Source organism: Rattus norvegicus, chromosome 9 (assembly GCF_036323735.1).
Source record: "Rattus norvegicus strain BN/NHsdMcwi chromosome 9, GRCr8, whole genome shotgun sequence".
Lineage (NCBI taxonomy): Eukaryota > Metazoa > Chordata > Mammalia > Rodentia > Muridae > Rattus > Rattus norvegicus.
Window position 1 is genome coordinate 14,277,357 of NC_086027.1, and position 6,480 is coordinate 14,283,836.

The following is a 6,480-nucleotide window of genomic DNA, read 5'->3' on the forward strand; positions in this document are numbered from 1 at the left end:
CTGACCTTCTCCTAAGGGTTGTCAGCCACAAAAGGGACGGGTTAGCACCAGACAGCATTCACTGCCCTATCCTAAAAACCCCCTCGATTCTGAAAAAGCCACATTCCATGCTTGCTCCATATTTGAGGAAGCCAAATGGTTGATCTGGCTCAAGGCTCTACTTTTCTTAGCACATCAACTTTCTTTTTCCACTTCTTGTCACAAGAAGTATTTTTTTTTATGCTGCAACTACACTGCAATGTGTGAAGGAAACCACCATCAACTCTGGGTGCCACCTCTTGAAATTTAAAATTCACAAAACAATTCATGGCTTTCTAATCAGCACCATGGAAAATAAACAAAAACAAGCAAAACCATTCCAAAGGAACTTGCTGATCTGGAGGCCTGCTCATGGCAGGCAGGAAAGAATTAAATTATGCAGAACTGTAATCTCTCAGAGCTCTGGAGGCTAAAAAAGAGGAAATCTCTGTTTATGTTCCCTTTCTCCGAGTAATTGAAGGAGGGTATTTTACATCCTCCAAATACAATCTCTTGCAAGGGGCAACCAATTTCAAAGTAGATCAGAAAAAATCTATTAAATAATACATTCATTGCCTGAGGTTTTAAGAAAATATTTTCCCAGGATCCCCGTCCATTAACAGCACACTCCAGATTACCTCTCCATTCTTTCCCAATGCCTTGGGCTTTCCAATCCCTACTTCAGCTCTCCATACATCCCTGAACCCTCCCTTCCCCTACCCTGCCTCCTTCTGCCACTGCTTTCCCAGGACAGGGGGAAGGGGGGGGAGGGGAGGGGAGGGGGCGGGGCCAGAACCAGCCAAGGACAGACGCGGGTCTCCTACCTACCTTGATTCTGTTGCTCTGGCGGTGCAGCCCGCCCTGCTTGCTGCTTGCTGTCCCTGGGGACCAGACCGGAGGTCGGGCTAGGGTCAGCGGGAGCTCCACGCCTCGAGGTCCCCTGGCCTGGGCTTCGTTCCTGGACACTGAGAGGCTGCAGTCTCCATTGGAAACACCGCCGCTGTCATAGCGCGCCCTCCCGGGGCCGAGGTGACCCCAAGGCCGCTAAGGCCCGCTTCCCTGGTCTCTTCTTCTGCTTTTTCTTTTCTTTTTTTCTCTCTCTTTTTGTTCGCGACGTGGCGCCTGCGAAGAGCTCGTCTCCAGGAAGGAGGACATCGTGCAGGCAGAATCACCTCTGGGCCCTGCCGGGGTCAGAGAGGGAGAGAGAGGAGTCAGCTTGGGCGGCGGCGCCCCGGCTGCTGGCACCTGCGGAAGGAAAACTCGCCCAGGCACACGCGCTGCTGCCGGCGCCAAATATAACGCGCGTTCCCCGTCCCCTCAGGCCCCGCGCTCACCCACGAGCTCCGCGTGCCCTGAGGCCTGGCTCGGGCGCGGTCGAACGGCGGGGTGGGAAGGACACGTGTGCCCACTGCGTGGTGCAGGCAACACGCTGAAGTGTGACCCGCGGAGGCGCCTGGTGCCTAGCTCCCGGCTGCGCCCAGGCCCGTCAGTCCCCCTCAGGGCTCTGCGGAGGCCCAGGGCTGCTTCTGAGGCCCCCAGGCCCACCGTGACCTAACCGAGGCCAAAGCCTCCGGATCTTCCAGGTGCCCCAGGCTGGAGGCTTGGGCATGGCGATTGTGGTTGCCACTCTCCTAGGCAGGCTCAGCAGGGGGCAAGCCACCACCTGCTGTCCTCACCTGAAGGCATCCTGACCTGGCTGTGAGCCCACATCCAGCAGGCTAGCCATACATTTACCATATCCATACACCCGTAGCTCCATATGCACTGGACCCCAGGGAAGTGCTCAACATTCATTGCTTTTGCCACTCAGTTTGCCACAAACGTTAGAAATCTGAAAAGTTCAGCAAATTTGAAGGTGTGAATAAGTCCCAGTGACTGGAGTAAGCTCAAACAGTCTGTGACAACAAAGAACTGATTGAGCATCCAAGAGACAAGACCCTCACCAGGATCATAGTTTTATCCCAGTAAGAAAATTTGAATAATAAGTATTCAGGTGAAAAGATAAATTAGGAGGTCATAGACCTAAAAGTTTTATCCTTTGCCCTCAGGGGAGCAGCCATTCTGTCAGCCTTTGCTGGCCCTCACACAGGATCAGAGTTCTCACCTGGAAGCAGGGTTATCTGGAAGGCACATAATACATATCCACAGACTCCTCTTTGGGTACAAACTGATAGGCAACTTCAAGGCTTAAAGTCATTCTCTCTCTCTCTCTCTCTCTCTCTCTCTCTCTCTCTCTCTCTCTCTCTCTCTCAGCTTGAGGCTGCACACACGCTGCATTCTTTTGTGCACTCCACTTTTTTTATTGCAGTTTTCTTTTCTCAAACTCCCACAATCATGCACACGTCTGTTCATTACCCTTTCATTCTCACACACACTCTTTATACACACCTCACACATATCTCACACACACCACATGCACTCTCCTGTCACGTACACACACAGTCTTCATACACACCTCATACATATCTCACACACACCACATGCACTCTCCTGTCATGCACACACACAATCTTCACACACACCTCACACATATCTCACACACACCACATGCACTCTCCTGTCACTCACACACACAATCTTCACACACACCTCATACATATCTCACACATACCACATGCACTCTCCTGTCACGCACATACACAGTCTTCATACACCCCTCACACATATCTCACACACACCACATGCACTCTCCTGTCACGCACACACACACTCTTCATACACACCTCATACACATCTCAAACACACCACATGCACTCTCCTGTCATGCACACACACAATCTTCACACACACCTCACACATATCTCACACACAGCACATGCACTCTCCTGTCACGCACAAACACAGTCTTCACACACACCTCACATTCTCTCCTCACTCATTCTCAAATGCTCTCCTCATGCTCTCTCCCTGGCTCTCACATTTGTTCTCAGACTCGCTCCCTCATTAGCTCCCTCATTCCTTCTTCACATTCTCTTTCCACTCACTCTTCACATGCTCTTGTCATGCTCTCTCATTCGCTCTCACATTTGTTCTTACATTAGCTCTGTCATTTACTCTCTCATTCACTCCCTCATGCTCTCTCATTTAGTCTTCACATATTCTGTAGCCTTTCTCTTGCCCCAGTCCTTTATTAATAATCCAAAAGTGGGTAGAAAAAAGATATTTATAATCATTGCCAAATCAAATGCAAAGAATGACTACATTTCATCAAGAACTAAGAATTACAACTGTTCTCCAAAGTTTCAGGCTTGCCCTATACCCAGGCCTGTGGCCAATATAATAATAATAATTGTAAACTTATCATTATTTAAACTTTAACTCTTTACTTTTATACTTCAGAGTCCAAAGCTCTGTGTAGAGGGCTGCAATACGTTCGCCACCACTAGTTGGCGCTGTCTTCCACTGCGCCCCACGTGGTAGGTCAGGATAGACTCTGCCATTGCAAGATGGCTCCAACCTTCGCTGCGCCAGCCGGCCCCCCCTTTCAGGTAGTTAACTGTGCGCATGTGCAAGAGTGCCTTCCTGCCAGGTCTTTGCCCATTCCGGGGCGTGCCTGATGAGATCATGAGTAAGCAACCAATCAGGTGTGGATGCGTGCTCGAGGTTTAAATAGGCGTGCCTGGCCGGCGCGCGGGGCTTCTCCATGAGATAGGAATAAAGTATCACTCATAGCAAGAATTTCTATGTCTCGCGTGCTTCTTGCCGGCAGAAAGTCTCGCGTGGGACATTTGGTGCCGAGAAACCCGGGACAAAAACATCGCTGGTGCTACGAGAGGCCTCCGTTTCACGGAAGAAATTCAGAAGCTATGGAATACAGGTAAAAAACTCTGAGAGACCATGGCTAGCCTTGATCTGCTCCAACTCAGTCCCCTGCCGGACGCGGCAGGTGCCGCTGTGGTTGCTCTGGCAACCCTCGGGCTTTTTCTATTGACCTTTGAGTTTCTAGCTACCACCAAACGGCGTCAGAGGTCGCGTGGGAACTGCCCAGCTGTAACAGCAAAGCGGAGAGCGTTGGGGACAGGGAGAGACAGTGCGTCAGAAACAGAGTTAGAGAACGAATTAAAGAGTTTTAAGGGAAAAAGTGCACTTAAGAAAAGAGACCCTCTCGAGGACTTTAGATCCGAGGGAGAGAGAGAGTGGGGAAAAAACGCCCCGGGAGAGAACAAGGAAGGAGATAAACAGAACACAGTATTTTGGGAGAAAAACTTTGTCTTAGTGCTTATGAAAGGTGTAATTAGGCTCCCGCGCCGACTCTGGGGATGCTGCGGCGTCCGGGTGCTGACGCGACAGCTTTACAGAGTCATACTGATCAGATTTGATAGAGGCAGACCGCCTGAAAATTTATTCAGGAGAATCAAACAAAAGGACATCTCAGTGCCCGTGCACAGCCTGATAGAGTTAATGTAATTGGGTTGTGAGTAAAGATACTCAGGGCTGTGTTTCACTTCCATACCATTGGCGAATATCGGTTGTACTGCTCAGATATCTCTCAGTGTCTTACAGAATTGGGTTTCAACACGTTGGTGGACTAGTCCAGGAATTGAGACAATCCATCGCCCATATCAGCTCCACTCGATGGATAGTCACCGTGAACACCATCTGGCTTTTTCCCCTCTTTCTCTATTGTTTGTCTCTGGTACACCAGGATGTCCCCATGTCTGTCAGTGTATGTATGTGGTTTTTGTTTCTCGTTGTCTAAAAGTTTTATGTTTCATGTTCAAAAGAAAAAAATGGTAAAAACTTTATCTGCCGGTCGTGCGCACCTTGACTTGGTTTTAACTAGCTTCAAGAAGGGAACAATGAATAAAAAACAGTTTTAATCAGGTCTTTGAAGCCCTGTGCCTAGAGCCAGGTGTCTAGATTAGCTAGAGAAGCTGCCCAGAAGCTAAGCGTCTACAGGAGCTGATCTTAAAAGCGCCAACAGCTTCTTCATACAAGAGTTGATAGCTGTTTCTCTTAGAAAAATCCCTGACTGATTAATTGACTCAACAGGTGACAAGGTGCTTCTCTTAAAATCATAACAAAAGGGTAAAAATGGTGTTTGGTCTATATATTAAAGATAGGTGTAGCCACTTCAATTTTGTTTCTCATTGGTTTTAAATGTATAAATATGCTCTACTTGCCTTGGTTATGGACTATTGGCTTTCAAGTTATTGGATACGGTTAAAAAGGTATAATATTGGTAACAGAAAGTTGACATAAAGCTGGTAATCTGGATGGAGTCATTCTAGATAACAGGTGACATGAGCCAACCTAGGGAAACAGGTCTAAATTGAGGTAATATTTTTATGGAACTCTTATCCTAGAAACCAGGCTTCTAAAAGAATTTAGGACATTGTCCCTTGAGGTATTGGAGACCGCACCATTGTGCGTCCAAATGTAAGAATTGACAGTCAAAAGTTGTAACATAATAGATAGACCTGGGGTGCCTTGGAGACTAGATTGTTTGTTGGAGGTTGAGTTTTGCTTTCCAAAGTTGTGGCTTGCCCTGAAGTTATCCGTATTCTAATGCTAATTTCCACTGCCCAGAGAACAGCTGCCTAGTCCCATACTCAGAACTCAGGTGACCTCCTGGCTGTGTTCTGGTGTTACAAAGAGAACTTAAAGATTGTGATTTAAGATTGCCAGTGTTACATTGACTAACTCAAACATATTTTTAATTAAGGAAAAATCATACAGGTAGAGATTGTTACAAGATTTACGAAGGACTGATGAGGTTTTGGAACTTGTGAGAGCATTACAGCCAGTTTACTTACTCCAACTGCCATTTCAGGATAGATTTAGAGGATTGCTAACAGCCTCATGTAGGATAATTTTGTTGCTTCTTCAGTGTAAGAAGTTAGAACTTAAATCTTTCAATGTATATAGAAATTTTTACTACAAACCTTTGCTCTTAAAATGAGCTTTAATATTTGGGGAGTAGCTGTCACACTACTCCAGATAAGAATATTTGAAGCTAATTTTAAGCTTCTAAAGATATGTTAATTGGCTAAGTACCTCACCTTACCAGAGGACTTCGGTCTTTGTTATGCACATTGGAGATAAAGCTTCAGCTGTGTTAGTACAGAGTTGTGGACTAGAGTCATGGAAGTATTTTGAATAGAAACCTGGTAAAACATATCTTATTCCAAACAACAGTTAATTGGTTACTACTAAATACTGATATTTGGCCTATTACATATACAACTTTTTCAGGCAAAATTGATAATTTTACTCTTTACATGCTTTTGTACTTCCTGCATATTTGTGCGTACAACCCATAGGAAATGCGCTTAGTGCATTTATAGGTGGTTCATCTAATGAAAAGGCTACAGGTATGATTGGATCACTTGTTTATTCTCCTGAGTTTCTGCTGCTTCAGCAAAGATTATTAAATTCCATGCTTTAGCCGCTGTTTTTAAAATGTTAAAAAATCAAGCTTTCAATTCATATACTGATAGCCAATGTGTGGTTTGTGGTTTA